We start from the raw sequence: 20,000 nt of genomic DNA, 5'->3' as shown, positions 1-20,000 counted from the left end.
TGCTCTGTGAGGGTCCATGGGGGTCCTGACCACTGAAGAACAGGGTAACAGAGTATCAGAGAAACAGATGGACTACAGTCTGTAACTGTAGAGCTACAGAGTGAAATGGTCAGTGGAGCGCACATGTATGAGCTACAGACATTTGAGGTGTTCATATCTAAAATATGACCTATTCCATTTTTATTCAACATCACTCTCAGGTTCCACCGTGAGATACGAGACAGATTAGCCTGCTGGGTCATCTCCCGCTGGCCTTCCAGCACAGCAGCGTCATAAAGGGAAATATCCGAGCGTGTTAGAGCGCCGCTCGGCCTCGCGCTGCTCTCCTCCCGCCTTTATTACTGTCCTGGTTGTGTGGAGACTCATCTCTCAGAGCTCAGCAGAAAGCTACCACTAAAGCTAAAAAAAGAGGATGCTGGTGACTCACGATTGGTTGACGAGCCACTAAACATGCCTGGTTTCTCATTGGCCAACGTCAGTATTAAACAAGAAAAACATACACATTAAAGCAACAAGCCACGAGAGGCCGTGGGTTAGGGGAAGGACGTTCTTAGGCAAGACGTGAAGCAGAGCTCGGTCACCCATCGCTGTGCACTGTGGTCATTTCAGGCATTTTTAAAACTTTAGCAGTGAACATATCGCTACTGTCGGAACAAAACCTCGTATCTCCAAAACGGTCACTTTACAGGAGAAGGAAAAAACTTGCATTACTTTCAATATAAGTCAATGGAACCGGACGTCTTTCCAAGTCATTTTTGGCTGTTTATTTTGATCCATCCTTCATGAAATTTACACACAATGTAAAGGCCAACATGCGTTTTCAAATTATGTCAAAAACTGAAAAAGGACAAAAAGGAAAATACAAGGTTTTGTTCCAACAGCAGCGATATGATAACACAGCACTGTTTAATGTAAACCTTCGCTTTATAAGTAGATTTTGGTCACTAAATCACCACTGCAAGTCTTATTTAGCACCAAATCCATAGGCGCCCTCTTCTCACGCTGGGGCTGAATCTCAAACGGCTCCCTGCTCCCTACATAGTGCACTACGTAGGAGTTTAGATACTGGATCCTGCAGCCCAACAGAGCAAAACACAGCTAAAAAACAGTCGTTTGGGATTCAGACACATCCACACTCAATAAACGATGCACTGTTTGGCTGCAGAGGCTAGAAGTTCTATACTTTCATAGCTAGAACACTATTAAGGGAGTCCGGAGCCGTTTGGGATTGTGGGTGTGACACGACTTCTGACTGAAACACGGACATTTGAAGTGTGTAAAACACTCAAGTGACGTTTTTAGTCTTTTATACTGCAGTTTTACAGTAAATCACACTGTAAGCGCTTTAACTCAAGCCTGTTGAGAGCCAGGTTGAGATGGTTTGGACATGTGTTGAGGAGGAATAGTGGATATATTGGGCAAAGAATGTTGGAGATGGAGCTGCCGGGCAGAAGGAGAAGAGGTAGACCTCAGAGAAGGTTTATGGATGTAGTGAAGGTGGACATGGAGATGGAGGCAGATGATCCGCTGTGGCGACCCCTAAAGGGAGCAGCCGAAAGAACAAGAAGAAGAAGAAGAAGATTCACCAGACAGCCCATTAACGCTGAGGTAATAAGGCGTGCCTCAGCCTTGGCTGCTTTTTAAATGAGCCAATCAGAACAGAGCTAATCTGTATATATCTTAAAGGCACAGTACCATAAAAGAGCATGAGGGACAAAGAGAGGTTGAGAAATGGTCAGCCGAAAAAGAATTCTGACTGTTTTTGTCATATAAAGCAACACAAACGTTCAACATGGTCTTTATTGACAAATAAAAGCAAAAATAAGAAGACGAACGCAGGTTATGGGCCCTTTAAACATTTTTACAGGATCAGCTTCTCTGTGTTTATCCTTCGGCACGGAAAAAAAGAAAGGACAGACTGAGCCGTGCTTTGGGCCTGATCGCTATCTTCCTAATCTGAAGCGAAACAGCAGTGACGGCGTCGTCGTTTCAGCTGGTTCAGTTTTGATATTTCCTCTCACAGCGACATGCTTTTAACTTCGTGACATTCTCAAGGTCATCTCTGCTTCGTTACTCTAAGCGCTGCTGGCAGCCAGAGAGCACGGAGGTTTATGATGTTGCTTGAAATAACAGTTCTAAGATCGGGATTTAAAAGGTCTTCTCTGAGCTTACTGGTTATGAGCGGGACGTTAAAGGCACAGTTTAACATTGGCTTGGTCAGTAATCTCTATAGAGTCTGCTTATGATGTCCCGGACACCGTATGACACACTGTTATAAACATAGACTAAAGTACAGGCAAAATTCTGGATGGCTGCTACTGTTTAAACAGCATGAGGTCAGTTTGTTTGGAAATGAATGCATAAAGTGATTTCAATAGACTCAAATAATACCGGTAATATTTCAGGTATCAAGAATGTCATTTTAATAAAATTAACATCCAGAATTCAGCACATTTCAAAAGTGGAGATCAAATCTTCAGGTGCGTAAATTACTGCAGACAGTTACGGTGTAGAACGTACAGTCGTACCTCATAGCTTGAAATGGTGAATCAACATCCTTAAAAAGAGACTTCATACAGTTCAGGATTTTAAAAAATACCCTTTTTAAAAATCGGAGCTGCGTTCAACCCATGATTCCTGCTTCACTGTGCTAAGTCACTGAATCCCACTGTGTTGTGAAAGGACTGCTATGCTGCTCATATGAACCACAGAGTGAAGTGATTTTCTTCAAAAATGGCTAAAAGATAGCGGGCTAAGCAAGCTAAAAGATTATTAGCATGCTAAACTGGCTAATATAGCAGCTTAAAAGGGCTAAACGTTACATAATATGCTAAACAGGCGAAAAGAAAGCAGCCTAAAAGGCTAAAAGACAGAAACAGGCTAAACAGGCCAAAATATAACAGCCTAAAAGGCTAAAAAAAATAGAAACAGGCTAAATAAGCTAAAATATAACAGCCTAAAAAGCTACAAAATAGAAACAGGCTAAATAAGCTAAAATATAACAGCCTAAAAAGCTACAAAATAGAAACAGGCTAAATAAGCTAAAATATAACAGCCTAAAAAGCTACAAAATAGAAACAGGCTAAATAAGCTAAAATATAACAGCCTAAAAGGCTCAAAGATATAAACAGGCTAAACAGGCTAAAATATAACAGCCTAAAAGGCTAAAAGAGAACTAACATGCTTAACAAGCTAAACGATATTAGGTTAGTAGGCTAAACAGGCTAAAGGCAGCTAACAAGCTAAACAGGTAAAAATATAGCAGGCTAAATGGGCTAAAGCATAGCTAAGAGGCTAACATGGTTTTCCTGTTTTCGGCTTTGAATTGAAGTTTTAACTGGAAGAATCTGCAAAACTGCACGACAAAAACTCTCACTGTATCTCACTGTAGTCTGATTAAAACCTTGTATCTCCAAAATGGGAACTTTACAGGAGAAGGAAAAAACCCACTTTACTTTTAATGTAAGTCAATGGAACCAGACGTCTTTCCAAGTCATTTTGAGCCGTTTCTTTTGGCCCATTCATCATGAAATTTACAGACAATGTAAAGAACAATAGGTGTTTACAAATTATGTCAAAAACTGAAAAATTTTTGTTTTGTTTCCGACAACAGAGATATACATATATATATATATGCATGCCTTCATCCTCTTGTTCTTCCTCCTCTATCCCTGACATATCCTCATGCTCCTCCACCCCTTCCTCCTCATTAGTAGAGTCTCCGATGGTTTATACAAGCAGTTAGCACCATGCTAGCACTAATAAATGGAAGGCTAAATTACAAAACCAGAAAAATAATTTGGTGATAATTTGGTGATTTTCTGTTAATTACCAGGTTTTGTTTATGTGATCGAGCAGAGAAATTGCTAAACTGTGCTGGACTCTCAGTTTCCCACCCCTGACCCATTACCATACTTTAAAAAGGTGGTTCTTTAAGGGTTCTTTAGTAAAGGCAGTGATTCTATTTATGACTATGGGTTCTATATAGAACCATTTCTTGATTAAATCGTGTTTGCTTGGAAATGTGTTCAGAACACGGTTCTATGTGAAATGTTTTTGAAAATTGCACCATCTGCTATCGTGTTCCTCTGTGATGTCAAACTAATAAAAATAGAAGAACAGCTTTTTGGCGCTTTATAGAGCCACATGCAACACGTTCTCCGTCAGTCTGAAGAACGATGTCACCATGCAAAGAGCCATTTAAGCTTGAAATGGCTCTATATAGAACTCGTGGTTCTAAACAGAACCACTGCCTTTACTAAAGAACCATCTTTTCTAAGTGTGTACATTAGCCTTGTAGATTCAATGCTAAAACTCGACTTCAGACGCCAAATGGGGAAGGTTTCCCACGAACTATTCCTTTAAAGCTGTTCTCAGAATAGCGGACATAGTGAAAGCAGCTTAATCCCACTCAGCAGGTGGTGGAGGTGAAAGTGGACCATGTGTGGAATCCGGCTGTGTTTTTACACACTACTCTCCCCGACAATATTAACATGAACAGTAACAGAACCACGACCAGCAACAATAAGCAATAAACAAACAACACAGCAACAAGAATGAACAAACAGAAGTCCAAGAAGATGAAATCCTTCTATCCTGACATACCGCACAAAGAATGGCATCCCACACACAGCACTGAAAACAGACGTCCACTTCACAGCGACTTAAAAATAGACCCCTTTGTGTCCTTTGTCTATGGCTACACCTACAGCACTGACACTGAACATCAGAAGCAAAACGTATCGCATCTCGCAGAAAAATTCCCATGGCTCCAAAACGGTAACTTTACAGGAGAAGGGAAAAACATACTCTACTTTTAATGCAAGTCAATGGAACCAGACGTCTTACCAAATTATTTTGGGTCATTTCTTTTGGTCTGTTCATCATAAAGTTGACATACAACGTAATGGACAACATGTATTTTCAAATTATGTCAAAAACTAAAAAACGTCAAAAATGGAGATACGAGGTTTTCTTCCGACAACGGCGATGCGTATGTTTCTGAGCATTTACAGCCCAGATTTTTACCAGATTCATAATTCAGTGGTTCAGATGTGAGCAGTCCTTCAGGGTGGTTTGATGTGAAATGGTTCATTGCAGAGACTCACAAATATAGACATTTTATTTACCATCCCAAACCACCAGTGAAGCTGCTTGTGTCTTCTGGGTTTTATATGGAATACTGATGATGGGAAATTGGCGGTAAACCTGGAATAATAAGTTATTTTGGGGGGGACTAAACTGCTTTACATCTACACCTCCACCATGAATGGAGTTGAAGTTCTCTAAACTCTCATAAAACAGCGTCTCAGTCATCAGGCAGTGAATTCAGAACCAGTTCATGTAGGAACTTTCTGTGAGGAAAGTTTCTTTTAGAGGGGGGCGTCTGGTTCCTATCACCACCACTGTGAACAGTTCTGACTCGGTTGGTTTCTGCAGAACGGAACGTTTCACCCCAAACCGCTCAGAACTGCTCTGATTACATCTTAACCATCTAATTATGTACAAAAAATAAAAATGAGGTTTATGTAGGCAACATATGCAGGGCACTAGAGCTGTCGCTTTAAAAGTATCTCCCTGTGTGATCTTTGAAACATCAACAGCACTGAACTGAAACAGGCCGGCTGAGTCTCGGCATGACCCCGGCCTCGTAATGCATGCAAATGGGCCCGAGCGCAACATAATCATCGCCTGTAAGCGCAATTAGACTGACTGTCATTAACGTTATTGTTGTTACTGTCAGCTGTGAACAGTGTCGCTCCAGCTAGAGCAGAAAAAACGCTCTTTTACTTTGCAGAAAAACATCGTATAACTGCTGTGCACCGTACAGGAATCGTTTTATCGCATTAAATGCTTCATGGGGGGGGGGGGGGGGGCATCTTTACGTATAGAACAACGCAGGCCTGGTACTATGGGGTGCAAATGGATGCACTAGGGTTGTCACCTCAGCCCTGTACAATTCCTGGAAACTCGATTTTTTACTTAACTTAGTGGATGTAAAGCTCACAGTGCTCTCAGATACAGTGCTTACCTTACGCCTGTAGGCAAACAGAACATTCCATCGAATTTCTGTCACCAAAACTGACAACAGCAGCAAACAGCAGCAGTCAGTGCAGCGTTATGTCAATTCTCCCAAGTTTTGCTTTCGGCCAGAAGTTTTTGGAATAAATCTGATGTGTTTTTTTGAGAGCTATTCAGAAAACCATTCCAATGAATTTACTAAAAAACCTTAAGGAACCATCGTTCTAAGTGTGTAGCTGTATCTAATAGTCACGCTTCACCACTGTGACTATAAGCAAATAAGCAATCTTAGCTGATTTATAGTGTTTATATTGTTCACGGTTCATAAGCACCGCTCACAGTGACTCATAGAGATCACGGCGTTATCACCTCCAGAACTAAACCAAACTCAACAAAGCAACTAAATCTCAACAAAGTCCTTACAGGAAAGTCTGTTCGCTTGGCGGTCATCTTGCAACGCCGCCGGGCAGTTATTTCCAGAGTCCTCCCTCTTTGAATGGGGAGAGACCAAAATACTCGAAACTGAAGGTGAAATTACTGTTTCAAAAATGAATTTGAGATCACTAATAAAATCTGACATACAGTGCATCCGGAAAGTATTCACAGCGCTTCACTTTTTCCACATTTTGTTTTGTTACAGCCTTATTCCAAATTTAATTATATTAATCTTTTTCCTCAAAATTCTACACAAAATACCCCATTGTGACCATGTGAAAAAAGTTTTCTCGAGAGTTTTGAAAATGTATTAAAATTAAAAAACAAAGAAATCATATTTACATAAGTATTCACAGCCTTTGCCATGAAGCTCAAAATTGAGCTCAGGTGCATCCTGTTTCCACTGATCATCCTTGAGATGTTTCTACAGCTTAAATGGAGTCCACCTGTGGTTGATTGGACATGATTTGGAAAGGCACACACCTGTCTATATAAGGTCCCACAGTTGACTGCATGTCAGAGCGCAAACACCAAGCATGAAGTCAAAGGAATTGTCTGTAGACCTCCGAGACAAAATTGTCTCGAGGCACAAATCTGGGGAAGGATACAGAAAAATTACTGCTGCGTTGAAGGTCCCAATGAGCACAGTGGCCTCCATCATTCGTAAATGGAAGAAGTTCGGAACCACCAGGACTCTTCCTAGAGCTGGCCGGCCGTCTAAATTGAGCGATCGGGGGAGAAGGGCCTTGGTCAGGGAGGTGACCAAGAACCCAATGATCACTCTGTCAGAGCTCCAGCGTTCCTCCGTGGAGAGAGGAGAACCTTGCAGAAGGACAACCATCTCTGCAGCAATCCACCAATCAGGCCTGTATGGCAGAGTGGCCAGGCGAAAGCCACTCCTTAGTAAAAGGCACAAGGCAGCCCGTCTGGAATTTGCAAAAAGGCACCTGAAGGACTCTCAGACCATGAGAAACAAAATTCTCTGGTCTGATGAGACAAAGATTGAACTCTTTGGTGTGAATGCCAGGCGTCATGTTTGGAGGAAACCAGGCACTGCTCATCACGAGGCCAATACCATCCCTACAGTCAAGCATGGTGGTGGCAGCATCATGCTATGGGGATGTTTCTCAGCAGCAGGAACTGGCAGACTAGTCAGGATAGAGGGAAAGATGAATGCCGCAATGTACAGAGACATCCTGGATAAAAACCTGCTCCAGAGCGCTCTTGACCTCAGACTGGGGCGACGGTTCATTTTTCAGCAGGACAACGATCCGAAGCACACAGCCAAGATCTCAAAGCAGTGGCTTCAGGACCACTCTGTGAATGTCCTGGAGTGGCCCAGCCAGAGCCCAGACTTGAATCCGATTGAACATCTCTGGAGAGATCTGAAAATGGCTGTGCACAGACGTCTCCCATCCAACCTGATGGAGCTTCAGAGGTACTGCAAAGAAGAATGGGCAAAACTGCCTAAAGATAGGTGTGCCAAGCTTGTGGCATCATATTCAAAAAGACTTGAGGCTGTAGTTGCTGCCAAAGGTGGTTCTACAAAGTATTAAGCAAAGGCTGTGAATACTTATGTAAATATGATTTCTTTGTTTTTTAATTTTAATAAATTTTCAAAACTCTCGAGAAAACGTTTTTCACATGGTCACAATGGGGTATTTTGTGTAGAATTTAGAGGAAAAAGATTAATTTAATTCAATTTGGAATAAGGCTGTAACAAAACAAAATGTGGAAAAAGTGAAGCGCTGTGAATACTTTCCGGATGCACTGTAAACTTAAACAGTTTGTAGTGTTTGGCTGAATAAAACACAAAAACGTGTCTTGTTATTTTGGCAGATCATTTTACTTGTTTCAGATCATTTTGCTGCTTTGAGAAGCTTAGAACAAGCAAATTGATCTGCAAATAGAATAAGACATTTTCATACGATAACATCACTTATTACAAGTAAAAATGATCGGAAATAAGTTAAATAAGCTTATAATAAATTCTTTCAGTGTCATACTGAGAAACATTACATGTACTGACTACATTTAAGATGTTTTCACCTGCTATGATGTCATTTTTGCAGTCCACTAGTCTGTTATGTATCATCACTGTCCAAAGAAAACCGTGTCCATTTTTGTCGATTTTTATTTTTCTACATCGTCTCAACACGCCAGCAGTCCTTTATGGTGTGTGAACATTTTATGATGATTGAACAAATAATAATACTCCAAAATGACTTGGATTAAAACCGCTTTACATTTACAACATTTGGCTGATGCTCTTATCCAGAACGACTTACACAGGAAGGTGAAGTTGAGAGTCTACCCACTACACTATACCAACCACTATATACCCACTACACTAACCAACCACTATATACCCACTACACTATACCAACCGCTATATACCCACTACACTATACCAACCGCTATATACCCACTACACTAACCAACCGCTATATACCCACTACAGTATACCAACCACTATATACCCACTACACTATACCAACCGCTATATACCCACTACACTAACCAACCGCTATATACCCACTACACTAACCAACCGCTATATACCCACTACACTATACCAACCACTATATACCCACTACACTAACCAACCGCTATATACCCACTACACTATACCAACCACTATATACCCACTACACTACACTAACCACTATACACCCACTACACTATACCAACCACTATATACCCACTACACTATACCAACCACTATATACCCACTACACTATACCAACCACTATATACCCACTACACTATACCAACCGCTATGTACCCACTACACTATACCAACCGCTATATACCCACTACACTATACCAACCGCTATATACCCACTACACTACACTAACCACTATACACCCACTACACTACACTAACCGCTATATACCCACTACACTATACCAACCGCTATATACCCACTACACTATACCAACCGCTATATACCCACTACACTATACCAACCGCTATATACCCACTACACTACACTAACCACTATACACCCACTACACTACACTAACCGCTATATACCCACTACACTATACCAACCGCTATATACCCACTACACTATACCAACCGCTATATACCCACTACACTATACCAACCGCTATATACCCACTACACTATACCAACCGCTATATACCCACTACACTATACCAACCACTATATACCCACTACACTAACCAACCACTATATACCCACTACAGTATACCAACCACTATATACCCACTACACTATACCAACCGCTATATACCCACTACACTATACCAACCGCTATATACCCACTACACTATACCAACCACTATATACCCACTACAGTATACCAACCACTATATACCCACTACACTAACCAACCACTATATACCCACTACAGTATACCAACCACTATATACCCACTACACTATACCAACCGCTATATACCCACTACACTATACCAACCGCTATATACCCACTACACTATACCAACCACTATATACCCACTACAGTATACCAACCACTATATACCCACTACACTAACCAACCACTATATACCCACTACAGTATACCAACCACTATATACCCACTACACTATACCAACCGCTATATACCCACTACACTACACCAACCACTATATACCCACTACACTACACCAACCACTATATACCCACTACACTATACCAACCGCTATATACCCACTACACTACATCAACCGCTATATACCCACTACACTATACCAACCACTATACACCCACTACACTATACCAACCGCTATATACCCACTACACTACATCAACCACTATATACCCACTACACTACACCAACCTCTATATACCCCCTACACTATACCAACCACTATATACCCACTACACTATACCAACCGCTATATACCCACTACACTATACCAACCGCTATATACCCACTACACTATACCAACCGCTATATACCCACTACACTACATCAACCACTATATACCCACTACACTACACCAACCTCTATATACCCCCTACACTATACCAACCACTATATACCCACTACACTATACCAACCACTATATACCCACTACACTACACCAACCACTATATACCCACTACACTATACCAACCACTATATACCCACTACACTATACCAACCGCTATATATCCACTACACTATACCAACTGTTATATACCCACTACACTATACCAACCACTATATACCCACTACACTATACCATCCGCTATATACCCACTACACTACCAACCACACTATACCAATAAGTCCTTGGGCAAGACTCCTAACACTGCCTTCGCCTTCCTGTGTAAAAATGATCAAATTGTAAGGTGCTCTGGATAAGAGCGTCAGCCAAATGCTGTAAATGTAAATGTAAATGTAAACCACATCATCTTTACATTAACTTACATTGAAATGTAAGTGTTTTTGTCCTCTACTGCAAACTTACTGTTCTGGAGATACTTGTTTTTCTTTGGACAACAACGATATGAAGCACTTAAAAGACCATTTTTGCAGACCAAATTATAATTAAAGCACAGCATATTCCCGTAAATTAATGGACTGTTAAAGTTTTAGTCATATAATCACAAATAAACTGAGATGCGCATTTTATTATATTTTTAAATGGCGACACAATTTCTCGTCTATGTCTGATACTCACTGATTGTGTTCTAGACTGGAAATATGTTTGTCTGCGGCTCCTCAAGGTGTGTGTGTGTGTGAGTGTGTGTGTGGGGGGTGTTACGAATTGTGTGTGTGTGTGTGTGTGTGTGTGTAGGCGTGTGTGTGTGTGTGTGATCTGCAATCTGTAAATATGTGAGACACACACTGCCGCGCTGCACACTCTGTGCTGTTTCTGCCGGCAACCAACCCTGGACGGGCCGTTACCGTGGGCAACCAGCTCCAGCAATTCTCCTCCACACACACACACACACACACACACACACACACAAATACACCTTTCAGTAGTGCCACCTTCTACTGCTTTCAGATCACACCTGCTCTCTCTCTCTCTCTCTCTCTCTCTCTCTCTCGCTCTCTTTCATCCCCCATCATTCCATTGATCAGAGAGAGAAAAAGAGAGAGAGAGACAGAAATAGAGAAATGGGGGAGATTGCAGCAGAGATGGAGGGAGAGAAGTACACAGAGAGAGAGAGAGACAGAGAGAGAGAGAGAGAGACAGAGAGAGAGAGAGAGAGAGAGAGAGAGAGAGAGAGATGAGAATATTGATAGATACTGATGGCTTGGTTTGTAGTTTAATGTACACACAGTTGTATATTCTGTTATTCTGTATGTACATAAATAGTATATATATATATGTCACTGTTGTTGGAACAAAACCTTGTATCTCCAAAGCAGTAACTTTACAGGAGAAGGAAAAAACGTAGTTTACTTTTAATGTAAGTCAGTGGAACCCGACGTCTTCCCTAGTAAATTTGAGCCATTTCTATTGGTCCAGTGTTCATGAAACACAACGTAAGGGACGACAGGTATTTTCAAATTATGTCAAAAACTGAAAAACAACAAATGTATATATATATATATATATATATATATATATTTAAAAAAATTAAATGCACAATTACTGCTTACCAAATTTAAATAAAAAATGAAAAAAATAAAATATAGCCTGTTCAAAACTTACAGCACATTTTAAATGTTATGTTTCTCCCCAATGTGTCAAATTAAGTAATTAAACAGTAATTGTGCATTAAAACGTGCAGAAGTGTGTCTGCGTAGAGGACGTGTAACTTATTTACAGCAAAAACAGGTCATTTGACCAGGTGTTCCCAAACTTTTTCACACTTATGTACATACTTTAGTATTTAGGATGTAGAGTATACACAGCTAAATATTTAGTACATCTGATTTTAGCAGTTAACTCTTTAGTATATATTACTGTACATTAAATAGAAATAGTGTAAACAGCGTAAATTAAATGTACAGCCTACAGTACATAACATGCTTAAGTAAATGTAGTAGAACATGTAGTGAAAGGGTTCTTTAGATTGATGTGGATGGTTCTATATTCCATCAGTGGCACATTCTCTGTCAGTGTGAAGAACCCTTTCACCATGCAGAGAACACATAAATCATGCAAAGGGTTCTTTGAGTGTTCATAGTTCTATGTAGAACCATTTCTTTATATTAATGCACTTTAAATGTAAAGAGTGTTAATTAAATGTTAGTAAATCAGTTTAAATGGTACATATAGTGACAAATAAAATGAAGATTGACTCTCCATCTCTCTCTCTCTCTCTCTCTCTCTCTCTCTCTCTCTCTCTCTCTCTCTCTCTCTCTCTGTCTCTCTCTCTGTCTCTCTCTCTCTCTCTGTCTCTCTCTCTGTCTCTCTCTCTCTCTCTCTCTGTCTCTCTCTCTCTCTCTCTCTCTCTCCCTCTCTCTCTCTCTCTCTCTCTCTCTCTCTCCCTCTCTCTCTCTCTCTCTCTCTCTCTCTCTCTCTCTCTCTGTCATCCCCGTCGCTCATTCGCTGGTTTTCGTTTATTCTCTCGCTCTCTTTTCTTTTCCATCAGCCCAATTGCAGTAGCACAGGTGCATTGTGGGGTGAGGCGGATAAGCTGCTGTCTGCAATAATGGCATGAAAACGGAGTGTAATCATTGCACACACATACATTCACACACACACACACACACACACACACACACACACATAACTCTGTAAAGCCAGTGTGTGCTGAGAATAGCCTTCAGTTACCATCAGAACACTGACAGTGTGTGTGTGTGTGTGTGTGTATGTGTGTGTGTGTGTGTTAGTGTCCAGTACAACTACAAACACATAAAGGTCAAATGTTAGACATGACAGGAGTTATGGCCGTGCTGTTGCGTGAGGCTTGTCACAGACCATAACACAGTGTGTGTGTGTGTGTGTGTGTGTGTGTTTTGTCTACAGCTAAAGGGGTGAAATAAAACACACTCAGCCAATTAAGCGAGTTTGTTTGCTATCAGGGAGTGTTATATAATACCTGAAGAGGTACACGTACACACACACACACACACACACACACACTGGTACAGACAGTAGGTGAGCTATTATAGTGTAGTTTAGGTTTAGCTGTATTCGGTGTATTTCACCGCTGTCCAAAAAAATGTTTATTCTTTTTTTTTTCAGATTTTCACTTTTGCGCATGATCTGAGCGCGGCAGCTGAAATTCACACCGTGGGGAAAAATTCATGATGAGGATATAGAAACAGAATATTTCACTATAACAGTTACATTTGCCAATTTTAATCAAAATTAGTTAAAGTAGCCTTTATGACAGACGACACCTGTTGGAATAAGCATTTCTAAACAGCTCTGTCAGTTTGCCATGACGAGTTTATATAGGTGTCGTAGCCTTATGAACAGAACCCTGCAGTAAAGTGTTACCGTGGACCAGTGTTACTGTGGTCTTCACCCAACACTGGGTTTATCTAATCAGTGCTTCACTTTGTTAGATCAGGTGCTGCTGATAGAGTTGAATAAATCCATGTGTTGGCTCGAGGCATCCAGGAGAAAACTGTAACCAAAAGTATTTTTTATTTAAAAAGACATTATTCTTAGTTTTACAGTATTTATATTTATTTGCATTTATTGTCATGATTTGTATATCATCTAATGATGAAAATATGCCAAATGATTTTTAAACAATGTGTCAGTTCCCATTGTGTTAATATTACATGATGAACAGAGACCAGCAGAACTGACCCAAAATGTACTGTGACCTCCTTTACATTTACGTATATATATATATATATATATATATATATGTATATATATATATATATATATATATATATATATATATATATATATATATGTATATAAACCAAAAAATGTGAGTTAACAGTATTTATACACTACATCTCCAAAAGTTTTCACTCCCCCATCCAAATCACTGAATTCAGGTGTTCCAGTCTCTTCCACGGCCACAGGTGTATAAAGCCGAGCCCCTCGGCCTGCAGACTGCTTCTACAGACATTAGTGAAAGAATGGGTCGCTCTCAGGAGCTCAGTGAATTCCAGCGTGGTGCCGTGATCGGACGCCACCTGTGCAGCAAGTCCAGTCGGGAAATTTCCTCACTACTAAATATTCCACAGTCAACTGTCAGTGGGATTATAACAAAGTGGAAGCGACTGGGAACGACAGCAACTCAGCCACAAGGTGGTCGGCCATGTAAAATGACAGAGCGGTCAGCGGATGCTGAGGGGCATAGTGCGCAGAGGTCACCGACTTTCTGCAGAGTCAATCACTACAGACCTCCAAACTTCATGTGGCCTTCAGATCAGCTCAAGAACAGCGTAGAGAGCTTCATGGAATGGGTTTCCATGGCCGAACAGCTGCAGCCAAGCCTTACATCACCAAGCGCAATGCAGAGCGTGGAATGCAGTGGAGTAAAGCGCCGCCACTGGACTCTAGAGCAGTGGGGACGTGTTCTCTGGAGTGACCAATCACGCTTCTCCGTCTGGAAATCCGATGGATGAGTCTGGGTTTGGCGGTTACCAGGAGACGGTACTTGTCTGACTGCATTGTGTTGAGTGTAAAGTTTGGTGGAGGGGGGATCATGGTGTGGGGGTGTTTTTCAGGAGTTGGGCTCGGCCCCTTAGTTCCAGTGAAAGGAACTCTTAAAGCTTCAGCACCAAGAGATTTTGGACGATTTCATGCTCCCAACTTTGTGGGAACAGTTTGGGGACGACCCAACATGACTGCACACCAGTGCACAAAGCAGGTCCATAAAGACGTGGATGAGCCAGTTTGGTGTGGAAGAACTTGACTGGCCTGCACAGAGTCCTGACCTCAACCCCATAGAACCCCTTTGGGATGAATTAGAGCGGAGACTGTGAGCCAGACCTTCTCGTCCAACATCAGTGTCTGACCTCACAAATGTGCTTCTGGAAGAACGGTCAGAAATTCCCATAAACACTCCTAACCCTTGTGGAAAGCCTTCCCCGAAGAGCTGAAGCTGTTACAGCTGCAAAGGGTGGGTGACATCATACTAAACCCTATGGAATAAGAATGGGACGTCACTCAAGTTCATATGCGTGTGAAGCCAGACGACCGAATACTTTTGGAAATATAGTGTATATATACATATAGTGTGTATTTCACTGCTGCTGCTCTCAGAGCAAAGCCTTGTTTATATATGTTTGTGTGTGTAAAAAAGTGTGAGTTTCCATTGTATAAAGGTTTTGTAAAATACTATAAATTACATCTCACACACACATATACAGGACTTCATAGCTGCTGATCCTAAAACACATTAAAATTGATCACTCAGTGTATCAGCCTCACTACAAAACCCTCCACACACACACACACACACACACACACACACACACACACACACACATGCTGCAGTATCTCATTGCTCATCACATACACTCAGAGTTAAAGTGGCTGTCTGCGGACCCTCGTGAATCTTTAAATACGTCATAAAACATCATCGTGCAGAATCACACACACACAGCAGTTTTCAACAGGTGTCTCACACACACACACACACACACACACACACACACACACACACGCACACACACACACACACACACACACACACGTTGGTATCAGTATACGAGTGAGAACTTACATTGACTTCACATTGACTTACATTGTATTCCTGTAGTCGAGTAGTACTAAACCTAATCCTAATCCTAAACCTAAACCTAAACCCAGGGACGTCACTACACCCAATGTATAACTTTCACTGCTGCACTAAACTGCGATCATGCAAATTCACTACAGTCACTACATTTCCCACAATGCCCCAGCATCTTTTCTTTGAATGCTTTCAATGTCTGTAGAATTCAGCCTACGCTACTATTAATGACGTAGATATTACAAACATCTCGATATCTGTGTTTAAGCCCACAGAGCAGCCTGGATAATGCTGATGGTCATCTTAAGGCTGACCACTTCTTAGCCTCCCAAAAATGCACACCAGACTCCTGAATCAAAGGCATTAGTTAAATTAGAAACTGTTATCTTGTTGTCCGATTACCCAGTTGGTCCTTCCTTTTCCAGCAACTGTAACTACAGACTGTAACTATATTTCCAGGAACTGTTAAAGGAAGAACTGTTGAAGCGCCAGCGCCGCTAACGCAAGTTAGCATTAGTGAACGTTGGAGTAGCCGACCAACATGGGAGCCTTGGAATACCAGGAGGTATTCCACACAGTGGAAGGATCAAAAGGGAAATTAACAGAGAGAATGAGAGAAAGCAGGATCAGAAGAGGAAGGAGAAGTGAAAGGAGGATCAGAAGAGGAAGGAGGAGTGAAAGGAGGATCAGAAGAGGAAGGAGGAGTGAAAGGAGGATCAGAAGAGGAAGGAGGAGTGAAAGGAGGATCAGAAAAGGAAGGAGGAGTGAAAGGAGGATCAGAAGAGGAAGAAGGAGTGAAAGGAGGATCAGAAGAGGAAGAAGGAGTGAAAGGAGGATCAGAAGAGGGAGGAGGAGTGAAAGGAGGATCAGAAGAGGAAGAAGGTGTGAAAGGAGGATCAGAAGAGGGAGGAGGAGTGAAAGGAGGATCAGAAGAGGAAGAAGGAGTGAAAGGAGGATCAGAAGAGGAAGGAGTGAAAGGAGGATCAGAAGAGGAAAACGGAGTGAAAGGAGGATCAGAAAAGGAAGAAGGAGTGAAAGGAGGATCAGAAGAGGAAGAAGGTGTGACAGGAGGATCAGAAGAGGGAGGAGTGAAAGGAGGATCAGAAGAGGAAGACGGAGTGAAAGGAGGATCAGAAGGGGAAGAAGGAGTGAAAGGAGGATCAGAAGAGGAAGACGAAGTGAAAGGAGGATCAGAAGAGGAAGGAGTGAAAGGAGGATCAGAAGAGGAAGACGGAGTGAAAGGAGGATCAGAAGAGGAAGGAGTGAAAGGAGGATCAGAAGAGTAAGACGGAGTGAAAGGAGGATCAGAAGAGGAAGGAGTGAAAGGAGGATCAGAAGAGTAAGACGGAGTGAAAGGAGGATCAGAAGAGGAAGGAGTGAAAGGAGGATCAGAAGAGGAAGGAGTGAAAGGAGGATCAGAAGGGGAAGGAGGAGTGAAAGGAATCCTCTCTTTTACAAAAGTGTCATTGTGGGACATTCGGTCCACATAGGAGAAATAAGACACACACACACACACACACACACACACACACACTGCAATCAAATGCAAAGGTAAGATGTAAACATCAGTAAATAAACAGAAACTCTAAAATTAAAATGTTCTTCTGTCCAATGAGCGCTGGGATGAACTCCAGGCCCAACCATTTAATTACTTAATTAATGTAACATGGGATTGTGTATATGGTTTAGTGTATAACACAGGATCAATACAACCTGGGATTATTTCTACAGATTGTTTTATAACACAGGATCGATATAACCTGGGATTATTTCTACAGATTGTTTTATAACACAGGATCAATACAACCTGGGATTATTTCTACAGATTGTTTTATAACACAGGATCGATATAACCTGGGATTATTTCTACAGATTGTTTTATAGCACAGGATCAATATAACCTGGGGTTATTTCTACAGATTGTTTTATAGCACAGGATCAATATAACCTGGGATTATTTCTACAGATTGTTTTATAGCACAGGATCAATATAACCTGGGATTATTTCTACAGATTGTTTAATAGCACAGGATCGATATAACCTGGGATTATTTCTACGGATTGTTTTAAAGCACAGGATCGATATAACCTGGGATTATTTCTACGGATAGTTTTAAAGCACAGGAGCGATATAACCTGGGATTATTTCTACGGATTGTTTTATAGCCCAGGATTGATATAACCTGGGATTATTTCTACAGATTGTTTTATAGCACAGGATCAATATAACCTGGGATTATTTCTACGGCTTGTTTTATAGCACAGGATCAATATAACCTGGGATTATTTCTACAGATTGTTTTATAGCACAGGATCAATATAACCTGGGATTATTTCTACAGCTTGTTTTATAGCACAGGATCAATATAACCTGGGATTATTTCTACAGATTGTTTTATAGCACAGGATCAATATAACCTGGGATTATTTCTACATATTGTTTAATAGCACAGGATCGATATAACCTGGGATTATTTCTACGGATAGTTTTAAAGCACAGGATCGATATAACCTGGGATTATTTCTACGGATTGTTTTATAGCCCAGGATTGATATAACCTGGGATTATTTCTACAGATTGTTTTATAGCACAGGATCAATATAACCTGGGATTATTTCTACGGCTTGTTTTATACCACAGGATCAATATAACCTGGGATTATTTCTACAGATTTTTTTATAGCACAGGATCAATATAACCTGGGATTATTTCTTTGGCTTGTTTTATAGCACAGGATCAATATAACCTGGGATTATTTCTACAGATTGTTTTATAGCACAGGATCAATATAACCTGGGATTATTTCTACGGCTTGTTTTATAGCACAGGATCAATATAACCTAGGATTATTTCTACGGATTGTTTTATAGCACAGGATCGATATAACCTGGGATTATTTCTACAGATTGTTTTATAGCACAGGATCAATATAACCTGGGATTATTTCTACGGCTTGTTTTATAGCACAGGATCAATATAGCCTGGGATTATTTCTACGGCTTGTTTTATAGCACAGGATCAATATAACCTGGGATTATTTCTACAGATTGTTTTATAGCACAGGATCAATATAACCTGGGATTATTTCTACAGTTTGTTTTATAGCACAGGATCAATATAACCTGGGATTATTTCTACGGCTTGTTTTATAGCACAGGATCAATATAACCTAGGATTATTTCTACGGATTGTTTTATAGCACAGGATCGATATAACCTGGGATTATTTCTACAGATTGTTTTATAGCACAGGATCAATATAACCTGGGATTATTTCTACGGCTTGTTTTATAGCACAGGATCAATATAGCCTGGGATTATTTCTACGGCTTGTTTTATAGCACAGGATCAATATAGCCTGGGATTATTTCTACGGCTTGTTTTATAGCACAGGATCAATATAGCCTGGGATTATTTCTACGGCTTGTTTTATAGCACAGGATCAATATAGCCTGGGATTATTTCTACGGCTTGTTTTATAGCACAGGATCAATATAACCTGGGATTATTTCTATGGCTTGTTTTATAGCACAGGATCAATATAGCCTGGGATTATTTCTACGGCTTGTTTTATAGCACAGGATCAATATAACCTGGGATTATTTCTACAGATTGTTTTATAGCACAGGATCAATATAACCTGGGATTATTTCTACAGTTTGTTTTATAGCACAGGATCAATATAACCTGGGATTATTTCTACGGCTTGTTTTATAGCACAGGATCAATATAACCTAGGATTATTTCTACGGATTGTTTTATAGCACAGGATCGATATAACCTGGGATTATTTCTACAGATTGTTTTATAGCACAGGATCAATATAACCTGGGATTATTTCTACGGCTTGTTTTATAGCACAGGATCAATATAGCCTGGGATTATTTCTACGGCTTGTTTTATAGCACAGGATCAATATAGCCTGGGATTATTTCTACGGCTTGTTTTATAGCACAGGATCAATATAGCCTGGGATT

At 40.7% G+C, this 20,000-nt stretch overlaps 1 protein-coding gene across 1 annotated transcript in view; it reads right to left on the bottom strand.

The window, feature by feature from the left end:
• Positions 1–20,000, bottom strand: part of LOC108412561 (voltage-gated potassium channel subunit beta-2) — a 47,617-nt gene that overhangs the window by 25,502 nt on the left and 2,115 nt on the right. The window lies entirely within an intron of this gene.

The sequence above is a fragment of the Pygocentrus nattereri genome, chromosome 23 (assembly GCF_015220715.1).
Source record: "Pygocentrus nattereri isolate fPygNat1 chromosome 23, fPygNat1.pri, whole genome shotgun sequence".
NCBI lineage: Eukaryota > Metazoa > Chordata > Actinopteri > Characiformes > Serrasalmidae > Pygocentrus > Pygocentrus nattereri.
Note: the sequence above shows the minus strand (reverse complement) of the source record. Positions and strands in the feature narration are given on the sequence as shown.